The 16,969-nt window shown below is 46.9% G+C and overlaps 1 protein-coding gene across 4 annotated transcripts in view; it reads left to right on the forward strand.

The window, feature by feature from the left end:
• PCBP2 (poly(rC) binding protein 2) overlaps positions 1–16,969 on the forward strand; it is a 1,588,534-nt gene that overhangs the window by 1,380,723 nt on the left and 190,842 nt on the right. The gene's annotated exons all lie outside the window — the stretch shown is intronic.

The following is a 16,969-nucleotide window of genomic DNA, read 5'->3' on the forward strand; positions in this document are numbered from 1 at the left end:
AGGGATGTTTTCCTTAGACATTGTCCACCAATGTGGCACCCCACAGATCTGTTTGCCTCCCCTCAGAACCGACAGCTAGAGCTATTCTGCTCCAGGCTCCTCTCGCCTCTAACGTGAGAAGTGGATGCCTTTTCAGTCTCTTGGAAGGGGCTGTTCCTCTATGCTTTCCCCCCTTTCACTCTTATCTAGAAAGTCTTGCCGAAAATTCAACAGGACAAACCAAAAATCTTGCTGGTGACCCCCTATTGGCCAAGGCAGCATTGGTTCCCTCTTCTCTCTTGCCAAGGGCAATCGCCACAAGTTGCCTCACAAGGTGGACCTTCTCACACAACAGAAGGGATCCCTCATCCATCCTTATCTGAAAACCCTCAGCTTAACCCTGTGGGTGATTAAACTTCTGATCCCTTTCAGACAGCTTTACTCTGAGGACGTGCTATCTATCCTGCAGGAGGCCAGGAGACCTACAAGGACAGCCTACTTACCAAAATGGGAAAGGTTCTCATGCTGGTATTTTCAAAGGCAGCTAAGACTCCTTCCAAGCAGATGTTCCTCTAGTTCTAGCCTGTGTGTGAGAGCTCCTAAAATCAGAACTTTCATAGTCTTCAGTGAAAGTCCATTTGTCGGCCGTTTCAGCCTCCTTTACCCATTGATCCACCCCTTTTTATCAAGATTTGAGATGAACCTTTTTCTTAAGGGGGTTTTCCACATCAGACCACCAAGGAAAGCTATCCCTCCTCTGTGGGACCTGAACTTTGTTCTGGAGAAACTTAGCACTGCCCCTTTTGAACCTGCAGCTTCTGCCTCTTTAAAGATTTATACCTGGAAGACTGTCTTGTTAGTAGTCCTCACTTCAACTAGAAGAGTCTGTGAGCTGTAAGCAGTCATGGCTACTGCACCCTACACTATCTTTCACAGGGGCAGGGTTTCTCTTCATACTAACCCCTCATTCATGTCCAAAGTGATCAATGAACTGTCCCTCAGCCAATCCCTCCATTTGCACACCTTTTTCCCCTCTCCCCAGAATGACAGTGAGAGTGCGCTCATTCCTTTGATGTTCACAGGCAACTGAGGATGTTCATCGTGTTACCCTGCTGCAGTCATCACACTTGGGTTATTCTGCCGTCAGGCAGTCCCGCAGTCGGCCAGAGTTCCAAAGTCTTGGTCCGGCGTCGGTTGCTGTCGCTTCTTCCCTGACGTCAGTGCGCCAGGGGTATATGAGGCATCCAACGCCATTTTCTTCAGTCTTTCTTGCAGCGCGGTGCCCGAAGCAGAAGCAGTTCGCAAGTGCCGGTCGGCCGACACCTGAGATTTTCTAATCGAATTTCAGTCCGAAGTCTTCGGTAAAGCTAAGTACCCCGTTGGGGAACCTTTTCTTGCCTCAGTCCGATGTTAGAAAAAGTTAACAATTGCATTTCTTGTGGGAAGCAAATACCTCATAAGGACTTCCATTCTTATTGTATTCCTTGCCTAGGCCCAGACCACGACGTCACAGGTTGTCGGTTTTGTGCTAGGTTTAATAAACGAACTATCAAATGCCGTTTTGACTTCGCACGACATTACTTTGGTAGGAAATTTAATTATCATGCAGTCGGAGCAGCCGACGACCGGCATGCATAAAAAAACGCAAGGATAAAGACAGGCAGCCTAGAACCAAGCCAGACTCCGAGGCCTCTGCTGGGCCTGTCGCAGGTTCTTCAGTTTTCAGTGAGGCGCCTACGCAGCCCTTGACGACCGCAGAATTGGAACCCCAGACAGCTTCCGACTCTCAAGCGGAGTTTACTAGGCCGTCATTAGTCCCTTCCGACACCGGAGCAGAAGGAGATCCCGGTGCAGTAGAAACACCTTTGGTTGCAGAAGGTGTCTTCAGACCGACTACACTCACCATTAAATCTTATGCTAAGCTTAAAACTCCATTAAAACCAAAAAAGACTGTACATCAGTCTCCAGTTCAAGGCCCCATGCCTAAGAAACAGATGCTTAAGATGGCTGAAGATTTGATTACCCTAATCAGGGGTTCCCATCCCCCTCCAGATAAAAGGCCAAGACAAGAGGAGGATTATGCTTCCTCTGACCAGGTTTCAATTTCCTCAGATTCTTCTGAGGAACAGGATTACTCTTTTCCCTTACGAAGACTGATGCTGAAGACTCTATTCCCTCAGCATCTCCCCCTGAAGACTACTCCTTTGGGGAAACTTTACATACCATGAGGGAACATTTCCACTGGGAATGCCAGGACTACTCTGATTCTAAGAAAAGGCTCCGAGAGTTCCTTTTACTACCCCAGTACAGACCACTTGCTATCCCTCCAGTTTTAGACATTGTGGAGGATGTTTACTTGGAGTCTAGTCTAAATCCAGACTCTCTACTACCTGCTCCAGCCAAACCAGACAGATACTACAGAGTACCTGACTCACACAAATTCCTTTATAAAAGCCCTGTTGCTGACCCAGAAACAATTTCCCAGGGTCCCAAAGGGGCTAAAGCTTCTATGGCTAAAAATCCTGTACCCTCTGAAAGGGATTCCAGAGCCATAGATAGATGGGGAAAGAAGGTATACACCTCAGCTACTCTGGCTATGAGAGCATTAAATTGTCAGTTTCACATGCTGAAATATCAGCAATTCCTAATGTCTCAATTAAAACAAAAAATAAGCACACATTCTGAACAGTCTGAATTCAAGGAAATGCAGGATCTGTTGCATGCAGCTGAACAGGTGGGAAAACATAATTTACAATGTGGATTTGATTCATTGGAAGCTTCCTGTAGAGCAGCTGTTACTGGGTCTGTCATACGTAGACATGCTTGGTTAAAAGAACAAACCCTACCTGATCATGTTAAAGCAAAGTTATTGGATGCACCTTTACAGCAGGATGTCTTATTTGGTGTCAAAGCAGAAGAGGCTTTAAAGAAAATGGAGGATAAGGCAAAGTCTATGCAGACGGTCAAGGATTTTTACAGGTACAACCCCCTCGTTTCAGCAGAAATTGGCCAACAAAAAACTGGTCCTTTCCAGCTTCTGACAGATCACAGAGAGGCAAATAGACACCCAAGGGGCAGAGGTCAGTCACAAGGCCCTTACAAACCGTGCCGCTACCCAGAAAGGGGGAGAAGACAAGCCCCAAGCTAGCAGAAGACACAATGACTTAACCCTAAAACTACCAAGCAAATCTCTCTTGGCAGCTCTCTTGGGAGGAAAATTAGCACTTTTTGCAGACAACTGGCACATCATCACAAAAGACAAATGGGTCCTAAACATTTTCTCACAAGGATACAGATTCCACTTTCACACCTTGCCAAGGATAAAAGGAATGCCAAACCTGCCACCAAATCAATGGGCAGAGGCACAAAAACAAATTACAGCTCTCATGGACATGAGAGCCATTCAACAGGTACCTACACAGGAGCAAGGACAAGGATTTTACTCAAGACTCTTTCTAGTCCCCAGAAAGGACAAAGCATGGAGACCCATTCTGGATCTTTCAATTCTGAACACCTATCTGCAAGTACAAAAATTCAAGATGCTAACACTACAGCAGCTTCTTCCCAAGCTGGGCAAGAAGGCTTGGCTAGTAACATTGGATCTCAAGGAGGCATACCTGCAAGTCCCTATCAGACAAAATTGCAGAATATACCTCAGCTTCATTGCAGGTTCAACCCATTATCAATTCTCTGCACTGCCTTTTGGCTTATCTACTGCGCCCAGGGTCTTCACAAAATGCCTGGCACCAGTAATTGCATACTGCAGACAGAGGAATTCAAATATACCCATACCTGGACGACTGCCTTATTCAAGCAGAAAGCAAGGACATTCTTTTAAAGCTTCTGGCATTTGTCAAACACTTTCTAAGTTGCCTAGGGTACACAGTAAACGAAAAGAAATCAAAACTAGTGCCCTCACAAAACATAATATTCCTGGGTGCCAGCTTGAATACAATGGCCCAGATGGCTTATCTCACGCCAGACAAGCAACAACAGCTGACTCAATACTCCAAAATAATGGCAACAAAGACCCAACTCCCTGCAAGAAAAATTCTGCAGGCCTTGGGATTCATGGCATCTTGCATGCTACTAATACCATTTGCAAAACTGTGTATGAGGAAATTACAATGGTACCTGAAAAGTGTATGGACTCAGCACAGCCACAGCTTGGAAACAATGATACCATTCATTCCCTGCCTTCAACAGGCGTTTCTATGGTGGGCACAGGCATGTCACCTCAACAAGGGTCAGCCTTTCACCTTGCCCACAGCCAGGCAAACTATAACAGATGCATCTGGTTATGCCTGGGGAGCACACATGGCGGGACAGTGCATTCAGGGCAAATGGACTACAGATCAAAGGCATCTGCATATCAATCAAAAAGAAATGCTAGCTGTACAGAATGCCCTAACAGCTTTCAATGACCTCTTACACCCAGGGCAACTAATAATAAAGACGGACAATACCACAGTAATGTGGTACATAAACAAGCAAGGGGGCACACATTCCTACCCTCTATGCAGGCAAGCAATGACCTTGTGGAACACAGCACTGTCTTACCAAGTTCAACTACAAGCACAATTCCTGCCAGGAAAGAAAAACACATTGGCAGACGACCTAAACAGAAACATCATGGATCCCCACGAGTGGAAACTAGATCCAAAAGTATTTGCAATGATAACTCAAAAATGGGGACGCCCATACATAGATCTGTTCGCCAACCCCCAAAACTACCAACTTCAAAAATTTTGCACAAGGACATTCCACCCACAAGCTTGGAAAGTGGACGCCCTCTCATTCAGTTGGAAAACATTAACAGTGTATGCCTTTCCTCCACTGCCTCTTCTAGCAAAGGTGCTGCTGAAAGTTAGATTAGAGAGGCCACAAATGATGCTCATTGCATCAGACTGGCCATGCCAGCACTGGTATCCAATTCTAAGGAACATGGTCCACGGCCCACCATGGATTTTACCACAAATTCCTCACCTGCTCACTCAGCGAGACAATCTGATTCTACACACCCAGCTCAAGACTTTAAACCTGGCTGCATGGCAAATTACCTAAACAACCAGTCAACACCTCTATCCAAAGCTGTTATGGATGTCATTCTGGAGGCCAGGAGGCCCAACACCAGGAAAGCCTATTCTGACAAATGGAAAAGATTTTGCACCTGGAACCAAGCTAAAGGCTAAAATCCCCTTGATCCAAACATTCCTCAGATTCTACAATATTTAACTGAGATGTTGCACAAAGGACTTTCCTTTTCATCTGTTAAGATCCACGCCTCAGCAATTTCAGCTCATTACAACACGGATCCTCCTCTATTTTCACATCCACTCCTACGACAGTACTTCAGAGGGGCTAAGAACATAAGACCGCCCAGGAGAGCACCAACACCTACTTGGGATCTCAACTTTGTTCTGGAAAAGCTTACACTGCCGCCTTTTGAACCAGCTTTTTCAGCTGATTTAAAGTTTCTTTCATGGAAAACTGCCCTGCTACTAGCAATAACTTCAGCTAGAAGACTCTGAGCTACAGGCACTAATGGCAGTGGAGCCTTTCCTCATTTTTCATCAAGACAGAGTCTCTCTGCGAACTAACCCTTCCTTTATGCCAAAGGTGGTATCCAGTGTGGCCCTAAACCAAACCATTCATTTACCCACCTTTTTTTCCAAACCCCCAGAACAGTGGAGAAAGACTCCTGCACTCTTTGGACATTCACAGGCAATTACGTTACTACTTGGATAAAACAAAGGCTTTCAGAAAATCTGACCAGCTCTTTGTAGCTTATGCTGCAAGATCTCAAGGAAAAGCTATCTCAAAACAGACCATTTCAAAATGGATAGGACATTGCATACGTTTCTGCTACACACATCATGGGAAACCGGTACCTGCTAGCATTAGGTCCCACTCCACCAGGGTTACAGCTACATCAACAGCCTTTCTCAGGTAGGTGCCAACCAAGGATATTCTGGAAGCTGCAACTTGGAGTTCAGTGCACACCTTCACCAAACACTATCACTTACCTCTATATTCTAAGACTAGAGCTGGCTTTGCCACTGCAGTTTTGCAGGGCCTACTAGCTTCTTCTAGCCCTGTTTAACTCCACCACCCATCCTTAGCTTTGGGGTTTAACCCAAGTGTGATGACTGCAGCAGGGTAACACAATGAACATAGTACAGTTTTGTACCTACCATAAATGTAGATGTTCACTCTGCTGTAGTCCGGGTTACCCTCCCTCCATCCCCTCTGACCTAGCTGAACCTTTCTATACCTTTCTATCTGATACAACCTTTGTGGTGTATTTGCTTGTAGCTGAAGGTATGCTTTGTAATTTCATTACATGTTTTATTGGCAATAGGTAGTGACCACCTACTGGGGGGCACCTGACATCTGGGGCAAGAAAAACTGAAGAAAATGGCGTTGGATGCCTCTTGTATACCCCTGGTGCACTGACGTCAGGGAAGAAGCGACAGCAACCGACGCCAGACCAAGACTTTGGAACTCTGGCTGGCTGCGGGACCGCCTGACGGCAGGATAACCCAAGTGTGATGACTGCAGCAGGGTGAACACTCTAACATCTACATTTATGGTAGGTACAAAACGGTACTTTTTACCTGGACAAGACCAAGAATATTAGGATGTCCAGCCATCTCTTTGTATCGTTTCACCTCAGGCCCTTGGGGAAAGCTGAATCCAAACAGACAGTATCCTCCTGGATATGCAAAACTATAAATTATTTGTTACTCCTTCCATAGCAGAGATATCCTGCGCTGTTAAAGCACACTTCACTAGAGCAGTGGCCTCTTCAGGGGACTTTCTCAAAGGCCTGGATACAGCCACTGTTTTAGAGGCAACCACATGGTCTTCTGTACACGCTTTCGCCAAGCACTATAAATTGGATAACGTCTCCAGAGCCAGGGCAGGATTTGCAAAGGCCATCATCCATGGATTCTTGGAGAATGCTACCGCTTCCTCCATCCTTTGCTTGAGCTGTGGTACTCTCCCACATGTGAGAATACTGCAACATGAGAATAGAAGGACGTAGATTAGTTGTGTAAAATCTTACCATAACCATTGATGTCCTTCTCCATGTTGCAGAATTTGTTCCCTCCCGCCTATCCCCCAAAGGACCTTTTCCCTGTCTGGATGGTACCATTCCTGTATCTTTAGACTATTGTCTGACTGGGCAGTCAGTTCTGAGGCCTGTCCATGTGGACGTCACATTCATGGCCCTGCATGTGATGCCCCACCCAGCTGACAGCAACCAGGCTTAAGCATTGGTAAAGGAGACGGCCGTTTGGGTTGCCTGAGGCGATGGATCCCACATGTGTGAATACTGCAGCATGGAAGCGAGTGACATCTATGGTTATGGTAAGATTTACACAACTAATCTTTACAAAGCATTTCCACAAGAACAGGTCTCTGGTTAAAAAAAAAGTCATAGCAGTGTCAATCCTTGTGGCTCCAGTGCCAGATAGTTTGGCAGTCAGCAGATCAGGTAGAAAGAACTGACTGACCCTTGCAAAGAATGTTCGTATCGTGAAGTATTAAAAAAAAGGATGGTAACTTTAAACAGCATTTGTCCCCAGTTCCTGAGCACACACAAGAGCAGGTCCTAGATGAAAAATCGGTGTGCTGGTAGTTTTACTTTTGGTTCAGGCACTAGGTAGGGCAGCAGATATCAACTTGGATAGAAAGAACTAAATGACCCTAATTAACTTTTTAAAACTAAGAAAAACAAAACTGCACAAATTCAGGTCTACAAACTGTAAACCCAGAAGTCAAAAATGCTTACAAGCCCATTTACTTGACAACTGTCATTTGTTCACTCAATAACTGACAGCAGTGCAGCATATTGGACACACACAAAATGCTCTGTTATCCCCAGAATGTGCGTTTCAGCTAAATTAAGCAGAGCTATTGCCTATACTGGCTGACTATGCTGTTCCCCAATATGGCACCTCCTCTTTTAAGATGAGAAAAAAAAAAAATCCTCACGTATTTAAAATATCATTTTTTTTATTTATTTTATATTGTCTCATGATTTGAAAAGTGTAGCAAACCAGTTTGCTACATCATGTACCACATGTGAAGTGTTAGTGCGTTTGCAGTCAGGATTGAAACATGGTCAGCAGTCATTTCTATATGCTTGTAGTTAGCTACAGACCAGCCTCTCCCGATCATGCTCCTCAACATCTTGTGCCAGGGGTTGCTTCCCCCTTCACCCCATCCTTGGTATTTCTCTAAAATTAACTTGTGAAAAAGAAGGATTTGTAGAAATGCCTTTTCTATACGAAAGACTTAGTGTTGCTCAAAAATGCATGCTTAGTAGAACGTCTTGAATAAGCTGTTAAAATTGCTCAAAGGCCAGATTTGGGCAGTGGGTGGTCAACAGGTGAAGAGATCTACTGTAGAATGTCCTTCTATTCTGATGTTGCAGTATTCATAACAGTAGGGAGTAGCTGCCTGCAGCGCCACTGTCCGGCCAGCATACCGAAGTCTTTGTCCTGGAGGGTACATGTGACGTCTGCTACGAGGGCCATAAACCGACTTTAGGTATAAAGGTGACGTCTGCACGTACCCTCCTCATAATTTTTCTGCCGCAGTGTTTGGACGCCCATTAGCCAGTTCTACCTTACTTCGTGTTTTGTCAGACGACAACTGTTAGGAGTATCGAGACCAGACAACCGTTTGGACCATTCAGATAAGTGCCCACTGGAGTTTTTTCTTACTCGTTTTGCTTGCTGTTTTAGACTTGCATGTCAGCTAGGAAAGGGAAGTGTCCTTGTGGGAGACAGATTCCTCACAAGGACACGCACAACAAGTGTGTATTCTGTCTAGGCGAGGCCCACGACCATACATCTGGTTCTATCTGTAAGTCGTTCGTCCCCAAAACACTTAGTAACCAACTAGTGGCTTTAAATCTTTACATCGAGAATCAGAGACTTAGACGTTTGGTGTTGGGCATGGAGGGGGAGGAGTAGGCCCATCCGACGAGCCGCCTCAGAAGAAGGTGAAGAAACTTAAGCCCGAATCTGAACCTCAGGCATCCGAACCACCCCTAGAGACTATAGAAGACCCGGAGTCCATTCAGACGACAGTCTCCCAAGCAGGCCCAGGAACTACAATGGAAGCCGGGGTGTGGGATACCGAAGGTATGTCCGCTGAGGTATTTCGGCTATCAGAGTCTGATGGCGGAGAGGAACCACGGCTCACCTTCTTGGAAGCCCCTGCTCCTCCTCCTCTTCTTGCTAGGCCGATGTCTGCTGCTCCCTTGTCTGCCACACCCTTGAAAAGGAAACAGAAGTCCAAACACGTTGAACCCCCTCAGATGTCAGTATGGGAATCCTTTTCCCAAAGCCTTTTTAAGGCCTTTCAGCCCTTACAATCCCAACAGCTCCCACCTATTCTCACTCCTCAACCAACCCATGTGTCTGAGGGGGAATATTCTTCTGAGGAATCCTTCTCTTATGAGACTTGAATTGAATCCCCCAAGGAATTCATTACTCTAGATGAAGAGGATTCTATTTCTCCAGACTCTCCAGGGGAAGAATTTAGTCTCCAGGGGAAGAATTTAGTTTTGGGGATACTATCTCCCTCATGAGGGAACACTTCAAGTGGCAGGCCTCTGAGGTCTTGGATTCAAAGAAAAGATACTTTGACCTTCTGCAAATCGAGCAGCCCGCTCCCTCAGCTGTGCCCCCTTTACTACCTGCATTTCAAGATGCATTCTTAGCTGCTTCAGTCTCCTGACTCCCACCCTCCAGCAGCTAAACGACCAGAAAGATTTTGTAGGGTCCCCTAGGACACCCATTTTCTTTACAAGAACCCTACTTTTGACCCAGATGTTATAGCTGTTTCTGCAGACGACCTCCAGACAACGTCCTTCCTCTGCTCTTTATCTTACTGATAAAGACAGAAAATTTATGGACAGGGCAGGTAAAAAGGAATACACATCTTCCACTCTAGCCATTGGGGCCGTGAACCATCAAACCCACATGGCAAGGTTTGTACTTGATACCATTCCTAAGGCCACCAGCCTTCTTTCTGAGGTCCAGGACTCCCCCACCAAAGTACAGTTAAACTCTGTCCTGTCCACAGCATCACAAGTGACCAGACACTCAAGTACAACTATGATGTGGAAGCTGCTTCCAAACCTGCTGCTTCTGGATCAGTGTTTCGGCTACAACCCTTTCCCATGGATGTTCAGACCAAACTTCTGGATGCCCTTATGGACAATAAGGCAGTCTTTGGACAAGCCTCTACTGAGCTCCTCAAATCCCTCCAAGAGGAGGGAAAAGAGTTGCAAAATCTGAAATACCTTTTGGTGTCCCCCATTCCTAGATATCATAGGAACTACCCTCAAAAATCATCCTTTGTGCGAAGGGAATCCTTTCAGTCAAGAAAACAATCCAAGGGACGTAGGCAGCAGAAAAAGACTTCCACCCCAAGACTCTCTTCAAGATCTTCTGCCACTCCCTTTCGGAGACTGCCTGAGCATCCCAGGCCCCCTCCACTGTGACTCACCCACCCTGCATCCAGAAACTCCCTTATCCCACCATCCCTCTCTCTTCCTCCCCTCCTAGTGGAAAATTACAAAAGAGTGATGGTTCCTCTCCATCATCCAGAGAGGATGTTACATGACTTGGTGGATGCCCCCACCCTTTCAGGGCATTCCACAACCACCAAAAAAAAAATAGATTCACCTATTCCCACCCAGTATTCAACAACTCCTAAACCAAGGCACCATAGAACCAGTTCCCGCCCCTCAAAAGAACTCTGGGTTCTACTCCAGAATTTTCCTGGTCCCCAGGAAAGAGGGTCCCTGGAGACCTATCCTGGATCTTTCCTTTCTCAGTCTTTTCCTTGTACCCAGCTTCAAAATGATAACCTTACCTATTCTGCCTCTAATCCCCCCCCCCCCCCAAAGCCTTCATGGTGGCTATAGATCTCAAGGATGCTTGTCTACACATCCCGATTCATCCAGATTACAGAAAATTCCTCAGATTTTCTGTAGGCTCCTCTTCTGGGATTTACCATACATGTAGAAAAATCTTCTGGGATGCAGACTATGCACAGACTGCATGAAAGCCTTCATACCAGACCAAAGGATTCAGGATCTCGGTCGGTACTTCAAACAGATCCTTTCCTGAACCTGACAGCTCGGGAATTTCTGAACCTATTAGTCCACATGGCATCCCTTATACACATGCTGCCTTTGGCAAGACTGCACATGCACAAAATTCAGTGGGTACTGAAAAATCTATGGAACCAGCATTCCCAACCCTTGGATGTGCCCCTCCCACTTCTTCCTTGTTTAAAGGAGGAGATCCAATGGTGGATATCTGCAATACAGACCAACCCCAGCTCCACTTCAATGCCTTTCCACCGATGGTTTGGACATCAGGTCATCAGTAGTATAAAGTAAGGTACCCGACGCCATTACATCAGTCTTTCTTGCCGTGGAGCCCGAAGCAGAAGCAGTTTGCACAAGTGCCAGTCGGCCGCTACCTGAGTTTCATCTTCTGAATTGAAGCTGAAATCTTCTAAAGCTAACTACCCCGTTGAGGATACTTTTTTCTTGCACTAACCGATGTCGGAAAAAGTTAACAGTTGTCCCGCCTGTGGAAAGCAGGTACCACACCGAGGCTTCCATTATTACTGTCACTTGCTTAGGCCCAGACCACGACGTCCCCACTGTCGCTTCTGTGCTTTGTTCAACACCAGCATTGTAGGTCTACGGGCCCTTATTGTCGCTAGATATTTTCACTTGCAGTCCTCTAATTCTGATATGGCTTCGGTAAGCCATCCGACAGCAGATCTTCCGGAAAAACGTAGATGAAGACAGACCGCACAGGTCCAAACCTAATAACGCTTCCGTTAAGCTAGTCGTCAGTTCTCCGGTACTCAGTGAGGTGCTTTCGCAGCTCCTGATGCCCGCTTCTGTGGATTTGCAGGCTGCTACCTAGACCCTTTGACTACGCCGCAGAACTCTTCAAGCAAGGATTCTGCGGTTGTGTCTCTCTTGAATGGGTCCGGAGCCGCTGAGCAGGCACCGGCTTCCGAGGAAGTCCTTCGGACTACTGATTCTCGACACAAACTTATTTAGCATCTGCCGTTCTTTCCAAAACTACCGAGTTTCTTAGGCCCAGGGTACGAACCACACCCAAGAAAGAGACGACTCAATCTCAGGCACCTGCTTCCTTGCCTCAGTGTCAAATGCTTAAAATGGCAGAAGATCTTATGTTTATCAGGGGAAGCCAAGCTGCCCCTTCCAAATGAGAGATCTGTCCCCTGTAGTTTTGTCTGAACAGGAGTCTGATGAGACTGAATATGAAGACATGCAACCCCTCTCTGCTTATGAGGATTCTGATGCAGTGGATTCCATTCCTTCAGCCGCTCCCCCATAGGACTTCCTTTGGGGAAACCCTTCATACCTTAAGGGAGCATTTCCAGTGGGAAAGTCAGGACTACCCTCAGTCTAAAAAGAGACTCGGGGAATTCTTAGATCTTCCACAGCACAGACCCTTGGCCTTTCCCCCAATCCTGGATGTTGATGTTTTCCTGGAATCCAGTTTGACTCCTGACACCATCTCTCCTGCACCCAGGAAACCATACAGGTAGAGTCCATGACACACTCAAATTTTAAAAAAAAAATCCTACTCCTGACCCTGAGGTAATTTCTCAAGGGCCTAAAGGAATTAAAGCAACCTCTGCTAAGAATCCCATCCCTTCAGACAGGGATTCCCGAGCACTAGACAAATGGGGTAAAAAAGTATACACCTCTGCTACTTTTGCTATCAGAGCACTAAATTGCCAGTTCCATATGCTAACATTTCAGCAACATACCTTAGAATTCCTCAAACAAAAAATGTCTTCTTTTCCTGCTTGTGCAGAATCTAAAGAGTTACAAGAGTTAATGCATTCTGCAAATCAAGTAACTGATCACACCTTGCACTGTGGTTTTGATGCCCTAGAAGCTTCTTGCAAGGCAGCAGTCACCGGTTCTGTCCTTGGAAGGCATGCATGGCTTAAGGAACAGCCCTTGCCAGACCATGTTAAATCTAAATTGTTGGATGCCCCCTTGCACAAAGACAACTTATTTGGCACCAAGTCAGAAGAGACCTTAAAAAAGATGGAAGAAAAAGCAAAATCTTTGCAGACAGATTTCTTACAGGTCCAGCCACTCAGGTTCAGCAGGCACTGCCCTACCAAGCACTGGTCTTTTCCCGCTTCCACCAGGTCAGTTTAGCCCGGACTCCGTGGAAGCAGACCCCTCCAAACAGAGATCTAAACAGTGGACTCCCTCCAATTCAGAAACTGAGTTCTAAGCCACCCCCTTATGGTAAGAACTCACAATGACTCTCCTCCCCCACCCCCTCTCTCTGCCCACCTTCACTTACCCCTAGGAGGAAAACTCTCCTTTCACCAAGCACCTGGGCCACCATTACCATCGACTGTTGCGTTCTCAACATAGTGTCCCAGGGATGCAAATTTTCTTTCCACACCCTTCCAACTCCCAAATGGTTCCCAGATCTACCTCCAAACCAGTGGGCAGAGGTGCAAAAGCAAGTCCTTTCCCTGCTCTCTAAGGGCAATAGAGCACGTTTCTGCAAAACAGAAAGGCCAAGGTTTCTACTCCAGACTCTGGTACCCAGAAAAAGGGGCACCTGGCACCCCATCCTCTATCTATCCATTGTAAACACCTTCTTGGTGATACCAAAATTCAAAATGCTCACCCTCAAGCAGCTGCTACCCATGCTGTCCAGGGATGCTTGGCTAGCCAACCCAGACCTAAAAGAGGCCTATCTCCACATTCCTATCAGGGAGTCGTGCAGGAAATACCTCCATTTCAGGGCAGGATCTCCACACTTCCAGTTGTCTGCACTTCCCTTTGGCTTATCTTCTGCTCCCAGAGTTTTCACAAAATGTCTGGCTCTGGCCATTTCCTTTTGCAGACAAAGGAATATTCGGATTTACCCATACTTAAACAACTGTCTTATTCAGACAGCCAGGGAAAGCTGCTCAAGCACCTGGCCTTTGTAAAGTCCCTACTATCCTCCCTAGGGTAATCCAAACAGGTACCCACCCGAAGGATTATATTCCTGTGGGCAAGCCTGGACACAGCATCCCAGATGGCATTACTTACACCCGAAAAGCAAACTTTCCTGACAGCCTACTTCTCTCAACTAGCCATCAGTCCCCAGTTATCTGCAAGGAAAATCCTGCAAGCTCTGGGGGTGCATGGCATCTTGCATTCTACTCATTCCATATGCCAGACTTCATATGAGGAAACTTTAGTGGTACCTAAAGTGCCTTTGGTGTCCACATACTCGAGACCTGGAGACTCGTATACCCATGATACCTTGCCTCAGAAAAGATTTTCTTTGGTGGGCAACAGCATGCTCCCACAACAAGGGGCTACCTTTCTCAACACCCCCTGCTGCCTAGACCCTCACCACACACGCATCAGACTATGCCTGGGGTGCACACCTGAATGGCATGTGCATACCGGGCCAATGGAGCCCACAGCAAATCCATCTGCACATCAACCAAAAAGAGATGGTAGTTGTCCAGCACGCCTTGACAGCTTTCAAGCCCCTTCTCTCCCCAGGGGCTCTCCTGATCAAAACAGACACCACCACTGTGATGCGGTATATCAGCAAGCAGGGAGGGACTCTGCAGGCGGTCCATGTCCATTTGGCACACAGCCTCTGCTTTGCAACTCCACCTGCTAGCACAGTTCCTACCAGGTTCTGAAAACTCTCTGGCAGACAACTTAAGCAGAAATCTTCTAGACCCACACGAGTGGCAGTTCGACAAAAGAACCTTCACCCTTATAGCTCAGAAATGGGGCACCCCGAAGGTCGACCTCTTTCCTTCCCACAACAACCATCAGCTCAGCAAGTTCTGCACCAGGGAGCATCACTGTATGGCTTGGAATGTAGATGCCCTGTCTTCCCCTGGGTCAATCGGTCTATGCCTTTCCTTCACTACCCCTCATCCCCAGGATACTGCGCAAAATAAAGGAGGTAAAACCAAGGACAATTCTTATTGCTCCAGACCTAGCCTCGTCAGCATTTGTACCCAGTGCTGCGCAGCCTGTCTCCACTGCCACCATCGCATCTCGCTCAGATTCCAACCCTCCTGACCGAGAGGGAAGGAAAATTCATGCATCCCCAATTGCAGACCCTCAATTTGGCAGCTTGGCTTATTCCCTAACCCCCAATCAAGCTGTGCCAACCTCAGTAAATGAGTTCTAGATGTACGTGAAGCCAGACACCCTAGCACTAGAACGTCTTATGCTGACAATTGGAAAAGGATTTGCATCTGGATTCAGGCTAAGGGAGCCAATATGGCACAACCCACCCTCTCATCCTGGATTATTTAGCTGACCTGCTACACAGTGGTCTCTCTCTTTGCTCTATTAAAATTCATGCCTCTGCTATCTCTGCTCATTTCCCCATGGAACAGCCACTTTTCTCACACCCTCTGATCAAACAGTTCCTAAGAGGGGCTAGCAACTTGAAGCCACCCAGAAGAGCACCAGCCCCAGCTTGGGACCTTAACTTTGTGTTGGAAAAGCTCACCCTGACCCCCTTCGAACCAGCCTCTTCAGCAGAGCTAAAATTTCTTTCCTGGAAGACAGCTTTCCTGCTGGCCATCACTTCAGCCAGAAGGGTCTCCGAGCTGCAAGCACTCCTGGCTGTGGAACCCTTCATCTTCCATGCTGACAGGGTATCCCTCAGGACTAACCAATCCTTCATGCCCAAGGTGGTGTCCAGTGTGGCTCACAACCAATCCATTCATTTGCCCACCTTTTTCCCCTAACCCACAGGACAAGGGGGAAAGGATCCTGCCCCCTCTAGATGTGCACAGACAGCTCAGATTCTATCTAGACAGGACTAAATCTTTCAGAAAATCTGATCAATTGCTGGTTAGCTTTGCTGCAGGGGCAGAGGGCAAAGCAATCTCCAAACAAACAATTTCCAAATGGATAGCACACAACATCCATTTCTGCTACAAGCAGCATGGAAAGCCTCCCCCCAAGGGGGTCATGACTCACTTCACCGGACCAGCCTCCACCTCTGCAGCTTTCCTCAGAGAAGTCCCCACCAGGAACATCCTGGATGCTGCCACCTGGACATCTGTTCACACCTTTACCAGACATTACCACCTGCCTATTGTCTCCAAATCCAGGGCAGGGTTTTCCTCTACAGTCTTGCAAGGCATCCTAGCCAGCCTCTAGTTTCCTTGACTGTTTTCACCCATTTCCTCAGCTTTGGGAATCAACCCAAATGTGATGACTGCAACAGTGAAACTCTAAGAACATAGTGCAGTTGTGTACACTTACATAAATGTAGATGTTTGAGTGTATTCACTGTTGCAGTCCTGGTTTCCCTCCCTCCACCCCCCGCTTCTTTCTTCTCTTTCCTTACAAGGGACATATAGGTATTTACTTTTTACTGATGGGGTTCTTCTACCAGAACCTGGCTTCCACTTGGGGACTCCTGACAGGTTAGGGCAAGAAAAACTGATGTAGTGGCGTCTGCTGCCTTACTTTTATACTACTGACAACCTGACGTCAGTCCTGAAGCTACAACAACCGACACAGAAATTCTAAGCCTGTGGCATTTGGGCCAGCCAAGGGCTACCCTGGCTGGGATAACCCAAATGCAATGACTGCAACAGTGAATACACTCTAACATCTACATTTATGGTAAGTGTACACAGCTGTACTTTCTGTGGTACATAAACAAGGAGGGACCAGGTCATACCCTCTGTGCAGACTAGCCATTCAGATTTGGAATCTAGCAGGCTCCCTCAGAGTACACGTGTTGGCCATGAATATCCCATCGCAACAGAATGTGATGGCAGACACTAAGCAGAACCTCAGCCCCCTCTCACGAATGTATGCTACAGAGGGAGGTTTTCCTAGACCTGATACACAAGTGGGGTATTCCACAAGCAGACCTCTTTGCCTCCC

This window comes from Protopterus annectens, chromosome 9.part0 (assembly GCF_019279795.1).
Source record: "Protopterus annectens isolate FY-2018-M chromosome 9.part0, PAN1.0, whole genome shotgun sequence".
Taxonomy (NCBI): domain Eukaryota; kingdom Metazoa; phylum Chordata; order Ceratodontiformes; family Protopteridae; genus Protopterus; species Protopterus annectens.